The sequence below is a fragment of the Stegodyphus dumicola genome, chromosome X2, assembly GCF_044657685.1.
Source record: "Stegodyphus dumicola isolate Sdum_Otavi_A_Nest chromosome X2, ASM4465768v1".
NCBI classification, from domain to species: Eukaryota; Metazoa; Arthropoda; class Arachnida; order Araneae; family Eresidae; genus Stegodyphus; species Stegodyphus dumicola.
Window position 1 is genome coordinate 139,605,319 of NC_140781.1, and position 15,744 is coordinate 139,621,062.

At 35.7% G+C, this 15,744-nt stretch overlaps 1 pseudogene across 1 annotated transcript in view; it reads right to left on the reverse strand.

Moving 5' to 3' along the window:
* LOC118190005 (uncharacterized) overlaps nt 1–15,744 on the reverse strand; it is a 200,084-nt pseudogene that overhangs the window by 19,117 nt on the left and 165,223 nt on the right. The window contains exon 14 of the transcript XR_015039138.1: nt 15,079–15,188. The product of XR_015039138.1 is annotated as an uncharacterized LOC118190005 (transcript). The remainder of the gene's footprint in view (nt 1–15,078; nt 15,189–15,744) is intronic.

Sequence of the window (15,744 nt, forward strand, 5' to 3'; positions counted from 1 at the left end):
GTATACATTTCTTCATAATTTAAACAAGCATGTTTAAGAACGTTTTAAGGACTTGCTTCATCATTCCGATAAGACGTTCCCACCAACCACCCCACCATGGAGCACCAGGGGGAATAAACTTCCATGTTATTCGCTCATTGGCTGCCTGCCGATTAATTTGTTCAAAATCTATTAATATGAATGCATTTGAAGCTCCTACAAAATTAGTGCCATTATCACTATACACAGTTGTGGGGTTTACCTCTTCGCGACACGAACCGATGAAAAGCCTGAAGAAACACTTCTGTAGATAGGAGGAGTCAGCAACTCCAAATGGACCGCTCTATAAACGACGCATGTAAAAACACAAATCCATGCCTTTTCTTTGTTTCTCATGTACGCTGTAATAACATCTTGGGTAATATAAGGACTGGACATGTTATACCGATGGGATCAAATACTTTATGGGCTATTGCCAAAATACTTCTTTTCGTGACTTTCTCGAAACAAAGATTTTGCAAATTAGCAACATTTATTTGAAAAGTATCGCCTTGTCTTTCCCATAACAAACCTAATACATTCGCAATAGTTTCGGTTTCTAAACTACAGTCGGTATATTCCCAACACCGTAATTCAAATTTTCGTTCTGCCATAACATCTGAAGATACACTGGTGTGCAAAAATTAAGGACGAGACGGTTTTTTTTCAATATAACTTTGTACAAAAGCTTTCCAAATCAACACATTTAATACCATAAGATCCCCAATATGTAAGGACATGAGTAATGTAAGCAACACTTACTAAAAGAGAAATCAGAGGGCTAAAAAGAAGCTTTATTGAAAAAGTAGCATGGAGCGCAATGCGACTGAAGGCCGAAACATCCCTGTGATGGGTTTCCAGCAAGAAACATCCGGTCTTTAATAGGGGATATGATTTCCCCTGACTGCTAGGCAGGTTTCACAGCATCTGCCCATGCTGAGAATGAGGGTGTCAATGAGTTGTTGAGGCATTGCTGCCCATTCGTCTTGCAGCGCCAATCAAAGCTCCGGAATTGTTACTGGTGGTAAGGTACGAGCTGCCAAGCGTCTGCCTAGAAAATCCAATACATGCTCGATGGGATTGAGATCCGGAGATCGTGCCGGCCAATCCATACGTTCAATATCCTCACTCTCTAAGAGCTGTTCGGCAGCTACTGTGCGATGACATGGTGCATTGTCGTCCATGAAAAGGAGCTGCGGACCCATAGCGCCTCTAAAAAGACGCACATATGGAAGAAGAATCTCGTTACAATAACGGGTCCCGTTGACTGAACCTGCGTCGAAGATGTGAAGGTCTGTACGACTACCAAGCACGATGCCTCCCCAAACGAGAACACCACCACCTCCATACCTGTCCCTTTCAATGATGTTCGAGGGATAATTGCGGCTTCCCGCTCTCTCCAGATGAGTATGCGATGAGAATCGCTACTCAGACTGAATATGCTCTCATCTGTAAAGAGTACTCGTCCCCATTCATTGTCTCTCCAATTCTAGTGTTCCCGCCACCACAGAGAACGCCTTCTTCGATGGGCAGGCGTTAGAGGTACACACCGTACAGGGCGTCGTGCAAACAGGCCACCACCGTGCAGTCTTCTGGCCACGGTAAAACGCGATATCGGTCGTCCAGTCGCCTGTGTCGTGTGTCTAGCGATTTCTCCCGCAGTCTGCCGCCTGTTTCTTCTGGCCTGTAAGGCAATATGCCGGTCATCTGCGGGTGTGGTTCCTCGTGGACGACCACTACTAAACCCCCGGATAGCTGTTCCTGTAGTTTGAAATTGTCTCCAAAGTCGTGAAACGATGCTGTGAGCAATTCCGAACTCTGCAGCCACACTTGTCACACTGCGGCCTTCCTCCAACTTCCCAATGATTCGACCTAGGGTAAAAGCATCCAGATGTCGTCTAACAGATTGATTATTCGCCATTTCTCGCTGAGGCAGCAACTCGGTGTGATTTTAACTGCTATACGGAGTGCAATCTCTTTGCCAGAAATACTGATCTTACACCGACAACATGCTTTATACTACTAAGACAGTCCCCCATTACGTCTACCTGCATATCTGCGCATGTGCTACCATACATCACCTTACTTAATCTCCTGATTGGTCTTTCTGTCCGCTCTGCCTCTTCGTTCAGCTGATATGCTAATTTTTCGACTTCGTCCTTAATTTTTGCACACCAGTGTACTTTCATGAAGCGCTGTAATTCATCTTCACTTCCGACACTTGTTACACAGTTATCAACATAGAAACTATTCATTAATTTAACAATAATGTTGGAAGGATATTTTACATCTGCATCATTTTTCTCTAAAATTGAATTTAGGTGATATTTAATAACAGCTCCAAGTAAAAATGGACTACTGGTTACACCAAATACGACTCGACAATGACGAAAATGCTTCAAGCCATCTTCACCCTTTATCCAAGGAAATCGGAGGAAGTTTCTGTCACTAGAATTCAGGCCAATTTGTAGAAAGGCCTTAAGAATATCAGAAATCACCCCTATTTTTTCTTGGCGAAATCTATTTAAGACTGTAGGAATAAATGCAATAAGGTTTTATCCTTTTTCAAAACAATCGTTGGAACTCGGAAAACCCTTTGCTTGAGACGAAGCGTCAAATACTGGCCGTAACTTCGTAGTACTATGTTCCTTAACAACATGTCTATGTGGCAAATAATGATGGAGTAAATCCAATTCATTTACGGGTACTTCCTCTATTATGCCCTCTTTGAGCCATTCTTGGAATATATTTTCATACTCTTGGCGAAGATTATCCAGTTCAAGTTACCTAATCGTACCGTGCAACCTTTTAAGCGATAACTCAAAATTATCCGACAGGGGAGGGTGCCCTTCCAACCAAGGCAAAGACACTACAAAGCGGTTATCTTCTATTTTTACAGTATCAAGAAAATGTTGCCTGGTAGCCTCATACAATTCCAATTTACTCTTTTGTTCGGATGGGTCCGTAATACCAAGCGAGTCGAGGGCCCATTAATCAGAAATACAAGCCTCTTTATTCAACATTGAAGTAACTAAGAATGTTGAACCTTCACTATTCAACTCCTCGGTTTTTCCCATAACCGTCCATCCTAACTTTGTCTCAATAGCCCCAATACCGTTTGAAATTTGTTTACGATTTCCCGTTAATAATCGTCCTGCCACATCGGCTCCTATTAAAATTTGTATAGGTCCTTCTAAACGATCTGTTAACTTGCTACACAGTCAGCAAGCTCTTTAAGCCATATTCCTTGTCCAATAGAAGGTATATTATTACAAATAACAGGCTGACTTAACGTATCAAAATTGCAGCTGTACGAGCCAGACGTATTAGATAAATGAATTTTGTAAACTTTATGTTCACACAAACTGGTCGTTGTACCGCCAAATAATGCGTGGCTAAGGTATTCCTTTACTGTATACCTATAACCCATATCTTGAGCTGTGCTTTGCAGAATATATGACCTTTGAGAACCAGTATCAATTATAGCTCGAGCCAAACGAGATTTTTTATCTCCTATAATTATTACTCTTATTGTTTGCAGCAAAACTTTAGGAGACCTTGAAGAAATGTTGGCGAGTGTTTCAGCCTGATTTGGAGGCTGTTCCGTTGCCCTTGTCTCACTCATTTGTGAATGGCCCTTACATAGAAAAATATGATGCCTTTTACCGCATATAAAACAAACTGTTTTTAATCTACACCTCCTGACAGAATGTCCAGATTTCAGACACAGATAACAAGAGCGTGTCCTTTGGACCAAAACTTCTCTTTCCGACAACGATAAGTTACGCGCCTGAAAACATTCCGCAACCATGATTTATACTGGAACAAAAGATGCAGCCTTTTCTAGCTTCATGAGAAGAAGTAAACAGCTCAGCTGCCGTAGGTTTTAAGTGAGGTTCTCTTATCTTTAAACCCGAATTTTCTTTCTTATTACCGTGAGCCAATCGATCGAAAACTTTGAAAGATTTAGCTGCTAAAGAAACTCTTTCCTCACTTTCAACTAGAGCTGGAGCAAACCGCATGTATTCGTTACCGAGTAACGGGTACATCGGTTGACTCGAAGTACCGATTCGGTACTCACAAATTCATTTCGTTACTCGCATCTGTCGTACGATGCGGTTTATTCGAGTACGAATGATGCGGTTGCTATTCGAATACGTATGATGCGGTCGCTATGCGAATACGAATGATGCGGTTGCTGTTCGAATACGAATGATACATTTGCTAACAATACCCGTATGCCACATTTTTCATTGATAATTTCGAATTTTTTCGGTGAACTCATCGGACAAACTCTTGTTTACATTATGTGTTTTAGTTGAAATACTGTTTAGTTTTTGATATTTAAAAAAATTATCAATTTTGATAGCGTGAAGCGTTATTTTGTATTTGCTTTTTACATTTAGATTTATAGCGCATATTATGTCTGTAATTTGAAAATTTAAATGATTATTGATTTTTTTCATGAGCGTGCCATAGGGAGATTTTATTGATTTGAAATATATATATACTGCACTTAGGTATTGTTTAAATAAGAATATATAGGTTAATACGAGGGCTATCCAGAAAGTAGATTACGTTTTGGAATAAAAAAATAAACAAAGTATAGGAAACAAATTTTATTATATACAGATGAAAGCCACACTCAAATACTACTTTTCTACATAGTCACCATACAAATTAAGGCATTTATCGTAGCGATGAACGAGCTTGGAAATTCCTTCGTCGAAAAATTCGGCCGCCTGCGCCTTCAACCACTTCGTTACCTCTTCTTGCCTTCCATCTTGCACAAAACTTGTGGTAACCAAGCTTTTCGCTGATGATTTCGTGCAACAAACTTCGCGAAATTTGTGGAAAACTCAAAGAAAGTTCCGTTATTGTGAAATTTCGATTTTCACGGACTTTAGCATCGACTTTTTCGAGAAGTTCGGCGGTCACTATGCTGGGTCTCCCACTTCGATCTTCGTCGTGAACATTGGTTCGGCCATTTTGAAATCTTATGTCCCACTGACGCACTCCACCTTCAGTGATAATGTTGTCCCCATACACTTCACGAAGCTGCCGATAGATTTCTATCGGTTTACAGATTTTTGCAGTCAGAAACCTTATTACTGAGCGCACCTCGCAGCTCGCGGGATTTTCAATTAACGCAGACATTTCAAACCGTCACAGTATCTGAACGGAGCACAGCACGAACCTCTCACTAGCACGGCTAGATGCAGACTGAGCTGCGCAACGCTCTGACCCCAAGATGGCCGCGCTTGCCCCGTCCCTAGCGGACACAGACGGAAACGTAATCTACTTCCTGGATGGCCCTCGTATAAGTTCTTTACTTCCTTGTATGAAATAAAAGTAAGTATTGTAATCAAGAAAAATTTTTGGGTATCATATTTCAACGGAAATATCCATTTTTGAAGATTACAGAATCCATGTGAATTATTTTTTGGGTGACGTCTGTACAAACAAACACATTTTTTTTTCCCCCAGAAACGGATTGTTAAATGTAATCCCATTTACTCTAAGCTGATACTTATGACTTCAAGTTGATACTTGAAAGGGATTTTTTCGTGATGTGTAAGTACGTATATATGCATTTCGCATAACTCAAAAACGATTAGTTCTAGAACGTTGAAATTTAGTATATGGGCCCGTTATAACATCTAGATGTGCACCTCCCTTTTTATTGCAATCGGTAATACTACAAAACGTAAATATGTATATTTTAAATAAATTATAATTAAATGTAAAGTACACACACACACACACATATATATATATATATATAATTTATTTCCTAAAAAGTATTGATTAATTGATTATATTATCTCCTAAGTTTACTTAAAGTAGAATTATTTTAAAAGTGTGCATCCATACTGGTAAGTTATATTTTCAAAGATGTTATGAAGTAATTTGAAAGCAAAATGTTAATAATGTTTTAACGGGGACTGGAGTTAAATCATCACGAAGAATAATATTTCAATTGTAAAAGGAAAAATTAAAACATGTAATTATTGTCATTGATCGGAAATTAGTTGACTTTTCAAGGGGAACAAACCAACTCCCGTTACAACATTATATATATATATATATATATATATATATATATAATAAAAGCCAAGTAAGGCAAAAATAAAAGCCTTGGTTTTTATTTTATTTATTTATCACTAAGTAAGTTACTTGGCTTTTATTTTCGCAATCGTTGGTTGTAGTCAGGACTTAATTTTTAAAATTAGAAGTGCTGGAGCTCTATGGAAGGCCATCAGGAAAGATGAATAAATAAATAAATAAATAAAAATAAAATATAAATAAAATAACTAATGCAATAATAAAAGAATTAACAACTAGAATATTAAATGATTATTATTATAATTCAATAAAAATTTAAAGACAAATGAAAATTTAATTAATTCTTAAATTAATGATGAACAACTAAGTAATGAAATAAAATACCAGACATCATCTGGTTTGGGGGCTGTGGCTGAAATTGCAATTTAAGAACCAAGCCAAGCATTAGCTAAATTTAGGCCCTTGAAGTGCAAATAATGTGCTGTTTACCAGAGTATAGATCCTAGTTGTTTATAAAGTGGAGTCAGACACCAGGGTACCTGGGTATTTTTAACCCTACCTCTCATCGAACAAATTATAGTATAGTTTCGAATATATGTGAATTATAACTGAGAAATTTGGTTATGTAGCCTATTCTTCTAAAACGATGTTTCGTCGCTGCCTTCCCCCACCAATTCCTTTTTTTTTTTTTTTTTTTTTTTTTTTCCGGTTTCGGATTATTTGGTTACGGCAATGCACACTAGGGCTATTGCCTAAGGAAAGGGATGCCTTAGTGGAGGACTTTTTAAAGGAAACTGGCTCATATGCAAGTTACACATGGGAAAAACCACGAAAACGCCCGTGCAGCCAGCCGTTAGCCGGGAATTGAACCCTGGACCGACTATTAGTCTTCAGCGACTTTACCGCTCGAGCGCTGGTGGGCTCTTCGCTGTTTGAAAAATATGTGTTCACTTTACGATAAAGCAAGCACCTGTTTTCTTCAATTAAAACAGGTTAGACGATATGACTCTTACTACTTCATTCTCACTTAGCTTTTGATTTCTAATATTGATTCAATATTTTCTGTAGGCATTCTGATTAGAATAATGGATTTCAAACATGTGCAAAAGGTGTGTATCTGAATATAATTAGGTTTTTATAACATAGGGCCAATTTTATTAATTTCTAAAGCAATAGAACCACATTATCGCTGTTTTGAAAAAAAGCAAAAATGTGACAAATGTATAATGAACATTAATATGCATGCTTTACTAGAAATTCACCCTTTCGTCATTAGCGGTTCTGATGAAAGGAATGGGGAGCAGCAGCAAACGAAATAACGAATAACGGACAAATAACGAAATCTAATCTTTAATGCGGTCTCCCAGTTTCTTTAGCCCACCAGCGGCCGAGCGGTAACGTCGTTGAACACTAGTAGTTCGGTCTGAGGTTCGAATCCCGCGAACGGGTTGGCTGCATGGGTGTTTTCGTGGTTTTCGCCATGTGTAACGTGTATACGAGCCATTTCCCTTAGAAAGTCCTCCACGAAGGCATCCCTCCCTTTAGGCAGATAGCCCTAGTGTGCTTTGCCATAATTAAATACACCAACACCAACCCAGTTTCTTTATTTGTATTTGGGAAAGTTTTGTTGTCATTATGAAAAGTGAAATTTGATATGGATACCGCATAACTTTTTAAATTATGCTTATTTTTGCTGCACTTCATTTAAATTTATTTCCTCGAATTATTCTAACTTAATTAAGCGATACCCGAAGGCAAGTTACAAATGGCATCAAACACTGCAAATTTTGAAATTAAATTTCCCTGTCAATCTCTGTCTACGGGACTCAAACTTCTTGTATTTTTATTTTTTCATAACGAGTATAAAACATTGCCAGCTATAAATATAGGAACCAGAAGACAACATTAAAAGTTAGATTTCATAATTTGTGCAAAATTAATTCCTTTTAAAATGTTACATTGACAAAATATGAATATTTTCGTCATTTAAAATACTTCTGTATTTTTGTTGCACCGTATTTAAACTTGCTTCTTCGAGTTATTGACATTAAATTACATTAATTCCGTTATCTATTAGAAAATAATTATAGCAAATCATCTAATTACGACATCTCTAAGAGGTCACTTTCTAAGAAATCTGTATTTTTGGGAACATAAACAAACATTGGTAGTGAACATCACCTTTTTAGTAAAATACTCTAAAAAGCATGAATGGTTGCACTTAAAGAGGACCCATTACTTTTAATAAAGAATGTAACATTAATGTTAATTATACATGTTTTTGGTGTGTGTGTGTGCCAAAATAGTGATACCGTGGTTCTGTTGCTTTAGAAATGTGTGAAATTAAAAAAATGGATACTATATAACAAAAATGTTATTATATTCAGATACAACACCTTCTGAACACGTCTGAAATTCATTCTTCTGCTCAGCATAATTCGTCTACATAAAATAATAAATAGTATTTAGAAATCAAAAGCTAAGTCGAAGTAGAAACAGTCATCTCTTCTAAACCATTTTAATTGAAGTAAACAGACATTCGTCTTATCGTAAAGTAAACACCTATTTTTCAAATAGCGGATAAAACGGAAAAGAGGGAATTGGCGGGGGAAGGCAGCGAACGATATGACACTTTTTGGAGCTGGGATGAAATGAAAAAGGACGAAAAGGTACTAGGCCAATAAGACAAGGTCTGGTATTTTACTTTATAATTTAACTATTCATCACAACTATAAGAATTATTTTAATTTTTATTTGTCTTTACATTTTTGTTAAATTTTACTTATAAGTATTTTATATTTCAGTTGCTAATTATTATGTTACTTTAATTATTCATTATTTTAATCACAATTTTTTATTATTTTAATTATTAAGTTTTTTAATATTTTTTTATTATTTTAATTACTAATTAATGTTATTTTTGTAATATTTATTTTATTTCGTTATTCAATTTTTATTTTATTTTTTCCTATTTCCGTAGGCGTTTCTGACTTCTGAGACACCACAAAAGGAGGTGAATTATTTGTATTCAAAAATACGACGCAAAACTTCCTATCGCATAGTGCCGTATACCGATCCCTAGGGCCGTATACCGATAAAATAGGCTCAGGATACGAATTCCGATCGATTTTACCGAAAGTAACGAGTAACGATACGATAGTAACGAGTACTGGTTCACCGAGTAACGAATACATACGGGTACACAATTTCTCGTTACTTCTACAACACTACTTTCAACTTCACCACGCAAGAAACATAAAAGACGCTCAAGGTCAGATTCCCTTTCTCTTAACTCGGCGTTTTCGCCGGTTAAACTTTCTGATCCTTTACGCGAAAACCTAAGTCTCTCCCACGTTTTTAAAACTTCATTCAGCAATGCTGATTCTACCAATGGATATAATATCGCGCAATATTTGCCTCTATTTATTCCCAATATCTCCAAGGCTCTTAGATTAGATTCGAGTTCATCGTATAGTTTCCGCAAAGAGTGTGTACTTTGTTTTTGAATAACAAGGGTTATGGTGTGGTGTATTTAATTATGGCAAAGCACACTAGGGCTATCTGCCTAAGGGGAGGGATGCCTTCGTGGAGGACTTTCTAAGGGAAACTGGCTCGTATACACGTGACACATGGGGAAAACCACGAAAACACCCATGCATCCAGCCCGTTCGCGGGATTCGAACCTCGGACCGAACTACCAGTGTTCAGCGACTTTACCGCTCGGCCGCTGGTGGGGCCGAATAACAAGGGTTAACAAATCACGAATATAAATCTCCGTTAGTAATTCTTGTTACCAAAACGCGTTTGCAATGCTTCAATTGCGCTCTTGTAACTATCGCCAGTTGGCGGAAAGCTTTTAACTATTTCCTCTGCGGGAGAATTCTTCTCCATGGCCTGTGCCAAATAAGCAAATTTATCATTATTATCTAATGTAGGATCTTTATCAATCTTTTGGAATTGCCTCCAGAATCCTAGCCATTTCTTCATGTTACCATCAAAGATAGGCAATTTAATCTTCGGATAATGTAACATTTTATTCTGAACAAAGGACGGATCAATTAAAGTTACATTCGGGGTACCAGAAGTGAGATCCTTTAGTTTACTTTCCATAAGTCTCCACCTATCAAAATATAATTCAGATTTCCTTAATAAGTAAAGTCTCATCTGTAATTTCTTTAAACATTAATTCTCGTATTTTCATTTCAGTATCAAACAAAACTTTAGCTTTCTCGGCAATTACTTTTATTTTAATTAATTATTCTTCCTGATTAAATTTAGTTTCTTCATTGTCAAATTCATTACACGCTTTACTAAATAGTCTTCTATATTGAGTTCGTGCTAACTTTAAGGCTTCCATGATTCAAAATAAAAAAGTCGCTTACTTTGCAGACAATGTCCTGTCACGGACGCCAAATGTTGATTTTTCCGTTAAATCCTATGTGATATATCTGACTTTGAATCTAAAATTTTCTGAAGAACACAAAAACCTTATCTAAAACTTAAAGGTTTATTCAACTGCAACTTCAAAAATGATGAAAACTTAACATCATAAACGAAAACTTAACATCTTAGGTGGAAACATTCAGAATGCTTTAAAGTAACAGCTATGCCGGCACGGTGAAGAACACTTTCTTTTAAAAGACAAAATCCATTTAGCCCTTTCGCCATACTGTGGGTAAAAAAAGTATTTGCACACCTACATTTTTGTTTGCAATTCATAAAAGTAAGCATTAAGAAATAAAAAAATTGGTATTGCCAAATCAGAATACGTTTAATCATCCAAAACAAACAGAAAAATTACAATAATATAAATAACAATGCTTTTTTGTAACAAAATTAAAATATCTCGTATCAAAAAAGTATTTGCACACCTGCATGAATACAAAAGAAATAAAATATATAAGCAAATTTCAAATAACTAATATTTAGTATGCATGCCTTTAGCATCTATTACTGCTTGTAATCTTGCTGGCATTGATTTAATTAAATTTTCTGTAACAGTAGGGTCAGTATTCGACCACTCTTCAATAAGGGCTTGTTTAAGGGCAGATTTGCTTGAGATCTTCCTTTTTCTTATTTTTAAATCCAAAGAATTCCACAAATTTTCCAAAAGATTTAAGTCTGGTGATTGTGGTGGAGTGGCAAGTTTTCTGGGTCCATTATAAAGCAACCACATACGTGTGTATACCGGCAGTGTGCTTGGGATCATTGTCTTGCTGAAAATAGTACGAATTACTGATACCCAATTTTATTGCACTTTGTGGCAAATTATCTCGCAACAAATCAATATAGGTTCGAGCTGTCATATTCCCATCAATGAAACGCAAATTACCAACTCCTTTGCTAGCCATGAACCCCCAAATCATAACAGAACCTCCTCCATGTTTAACTGTAGGTAACACATTTTTGGTATGAAAAGCAGTACAAGTTTTTCTCCAAACTAATTTCCTGCCATCTGATTTAAAGATATTGAACTTACTCTCGTCGGAAAATATGACACTTTTCCAGAAATAAATTGGCTTATTGATATATTCCTTAGCGAATTCAAGTCTCTTCAGTCTGTTTCGTTCAGTTATGAGAGGTTTTTTCCTTGGTGATCTCCCATAAATGTGTGCATCGTGCAGGACATTTCGAACACCTTGGGCACAGATTTGAACTCCAGGATGTTGAAACGACATCATTGGCTAAAGTAATTGCACTAACAAATGGATTTTTTTATGCTTCTCTTATGATTTTTCGCATCATTCGCAGTGAAAGTTTCTTTGGGCATCCAAAGCGCAAGTTATTTGATGTAGATCCTCTTTCTTTATAACATTTTCTAACATACCGAACAGCAGAGAAGCAAACATTTACATTTTTGCCTATTTCTTGATAACTTAGGCCATTTTCACTTAGAGAAAAAAATTTTTCTCGCAACGAAATCGGCAATTCAGATTTCTTAGGTGCCATTACAATTTGAATCGACAATCAACTGATAACGTTTCGACATCACCTCCTTTTATAGTCGTCTTACATATGTTATTTACTTACTGCGGGATGACTGTCAAATAAAAGCATAAAAATGCAAATTTGCTAAAGTTGAGTTGAATGTGCAAATACTTTTTTTGACATAAGCTATTTTAATATTGTTGCAAAAAATGTTTTTTATTAGTATTATTGTATTTTTTGTAATTAATTTAAATGAATAAGCTTATTCTATTTTTTAAATGCCAATTTTTGTATTTCTTAATGCATTTTCTTATAAATTGTGAACAAAAATGTATGTGTGCAAATACTTTTGTACCCACTGTATATCGCTGGATTCAGACTTCAGCTCCTACGTGTTTTGGACTTAAACGGCCGGACTGGAACTAGAACAGGACTGGATCAGGACCGGAACCGGAACAAGACGGGAACCGGAACAGGACTGGATCCGGAACAAGACGGGAACCGGAACAGGACTGGAACCGGAACAAGACGGGAACCGGAATCTATCATCCCCTGGCTTCTCCCCCGGGCAGGTCTACTTTGGCTCGAACTAAAATGAACTGCGGTGCCACTAAGGAAAGCACCTCCTTTTATTGACGGCGGTTGCCGTTACTACAGGCGATTATGCAAATATTTAACAACGATCATTCAACCTCTCCTTCCTAAAACTTGAAAAGTACATATGCGTTTGTTTAAATATGGATTATTTTTAATGTAAATTAAACAAGTATAAAACATGTTGTTAAATACCGAAATTTTAAATAAAAGTGCTTTTTATATTCATAAACTAAATATAAATACGTAAAGAAAAGTTTGACTAAATTACTCTTTGAAACTGTGAAATTCCCCTTAGGGCTATCCCTCCTGATTGAGGACCCATAGTCTAGACAGAATTAGTTTTTAATAGTGACTGAATGTACAGATAATTTAATTTGTCCCACTTCTCTTATACTAACTTTTGTTACATAAAACTTCGGATTACGTGCATGTTTTTTTGAAAATAAAAGTTAAGACACAAATTTAAAAAAAAAATTATGTTTAAAATTTGATGTTGAATTCAAAAACGTTTATTTGGTAGACAGAGAGAGGAAATTTCCAGATTAAATAAGAAATAAAAGAGGTTACAGCCAATTAAATTTAGAAGCTTGCTTTCATATTTTTTATCTTACACAGACATATACCGGGTGATCAAGAAGTCAGTATAAATTTGAAAAGTTAATACATCACAGAATAATATAGATAGAGAGGTAAAAATTGACACACATACTTAGAATAACATGGGGTTTTATTAGAACCCCCCAAAAAGTTTACTGTTATCGGGCCTTTTTTCTTCGAGGAAATGCGTGATTCTGGTTTTGTAATTGCTACCGTGACGGGTGAGAGGTACGCCGATATGTTACAGAATCGCATCGTCCCCAGCCTGGCTGATAAACACCTGCTGGAACGTACGATTTTTATGCAGGATGGCGCTTCACCCCATATTGCTAGACGCGTGAAAGATCTCTTGCGCGCATCGTTTGGTGATGACCGTGTGCTCAGCCGCCACATTCGTCATGCTTGGCCTCTCAGGTCCCCAGACCTCAGTCCGTGCGATTATTGGCTTTGGGGTTGCCTGAAGTCGCAAGTGTATCGTGATCGACCGACATCCCTAGGGATGCTGAAAGACAACATCCGACGCCAATGCCTCACCATAACTCCGGACATGCTTTACAGTGCTGTTCACAACATTATTCCTCGACTACAGCTATTGTGGAGGAATGATGGTGAACATATTGAGCATTTCCTGTAAAGAACATCATCTTTGCTTTGTCTTAATTTGTTATGCTAATTATTGCTTTTCTGATCAGATTATTGCTTTTCTAATAAAACCCCATGTCATTCTAAGTATGTGTGTCAATTTTTACCTCTCTATCTACATTATCCCGTGATTTATTAAGTTTTCAAATTTATACTGACTTTTTGATCACCCGGTATATATATATATATATACATACCTACCTACATATATATATACATACCTATCTACATATATATATACATACCTATCTACATAATTTATTTCCTAAACAGTATTGATTAATTGATTATATTATCTCCTAAGTTTAATTAAAGTAGAATTATTTTAAAAGTGTGCATCCATACTGGTAAGTTATATTTTGAAAGATGTTTTGAAGTAATTTGAAAGCAAAATGTTAAATTTCAACTTTACTTTGAATTTGATTTCATAATGACAATTTCCAATGTTTAATTTCTACAAATAATATAGTACTCAAATGCATAAACATGAAAGTGTCGGGGACGGTTACTCGAGTTTAATAGGATTTCTCTACAGCAATTGATTTTTACTCCAAATTGAATTGACTAAAATGCTTCATAAGAATAAGTTCTTTGAATATCAGCATTGGTTCATAATTCCTACTATTCGCGGAAATATTTGGCCTGACTAGAATTGCCGCTTTGGCTTTAACTTATAACTCGAGTAAAGACGAAACACTTTCGTATTTACGTATTTTTATCAATTATTGTTCATTGAACGGGAGTTGGTTTGTTCCCCTTGAAAAGTCAACTAATTTCCGATCAATGACAATGATTACATGTTTTAATTTTTCCTTTTACAATTGAAATTTTATTCTTCGTGATGATTTAACTCCAGTCCCCGTTAAAACATTATTAACATTTTGCTTTCAAATTACTTCAAAACATCTTTCAAAATATAACTTACCAGTCTGGATGCACACTTTTAAAATAATTCTACTTTAATTAAACTTAGGAGATAATATAATCAATTAATCAATACTGTTTAGGAAATAAATTATTATTAACTAACTTTGCAGCAATTGCGCAAGTAATAATAACTTGTATTCGCACTAAATGGATTTAAGATCATACAACATACCTATCTACATATATATATATACATACCTATCTACATATATATATATACACACACATATAAATATACACACATTTTCCTGTACATAAGTAATAAACGCTACAAAGATTAGTGAATTTATGAGTTTTACTTGCTTCAAAGTGAGTGCCAGTCTTTCTGACGGAGATATTGGCTTTCTTAAACGAGTTGTTTTCTTCTTGATTCTTTTCCCAATCAAGGAAAGCAGTTGATCAAACGGATTACCCTATTATATAAATAAATAAATTATGTATGTATATGTATATATATATATGATTCGGATATATATCTTAATGGAAAAAAATTAATTAAATCTTAAAAATCTGTGTATTGCATTATTTTATCTGAAATGCAATGAAATCCAGAATTTCAAACTTAGTAAACTTCAAATTTGTTTTATTTCAATACTTTTATACACATGCATTATCAGGCCAGTATAACATTTATATGATCGTAGTCTCTTTCCTGAGAGTAAAACTTACAGCAAAGATCCTGAAGGGCAATAAACATAACAGAATTTATTCCAGCATTCTTGTACTATGGGTCGTGACACCAAATGGGGTCGCAAAAATTCAATTCAGATATGTGAATTTATAGAAACTAAGATTAATAAAACTTCAGAGAAATTACACTAATGAGATTAATCACATGCCATATAAAGTGCAAAAGGCATTTGTAGAGCTTTTGAGTGATTTAAACTTAAAATTTGAGTTTTCACAAAGTCCTTGAATGAATTCTGGATGAGCAAAAACTGATTTTTCCACTATATCTGAAATGATAAT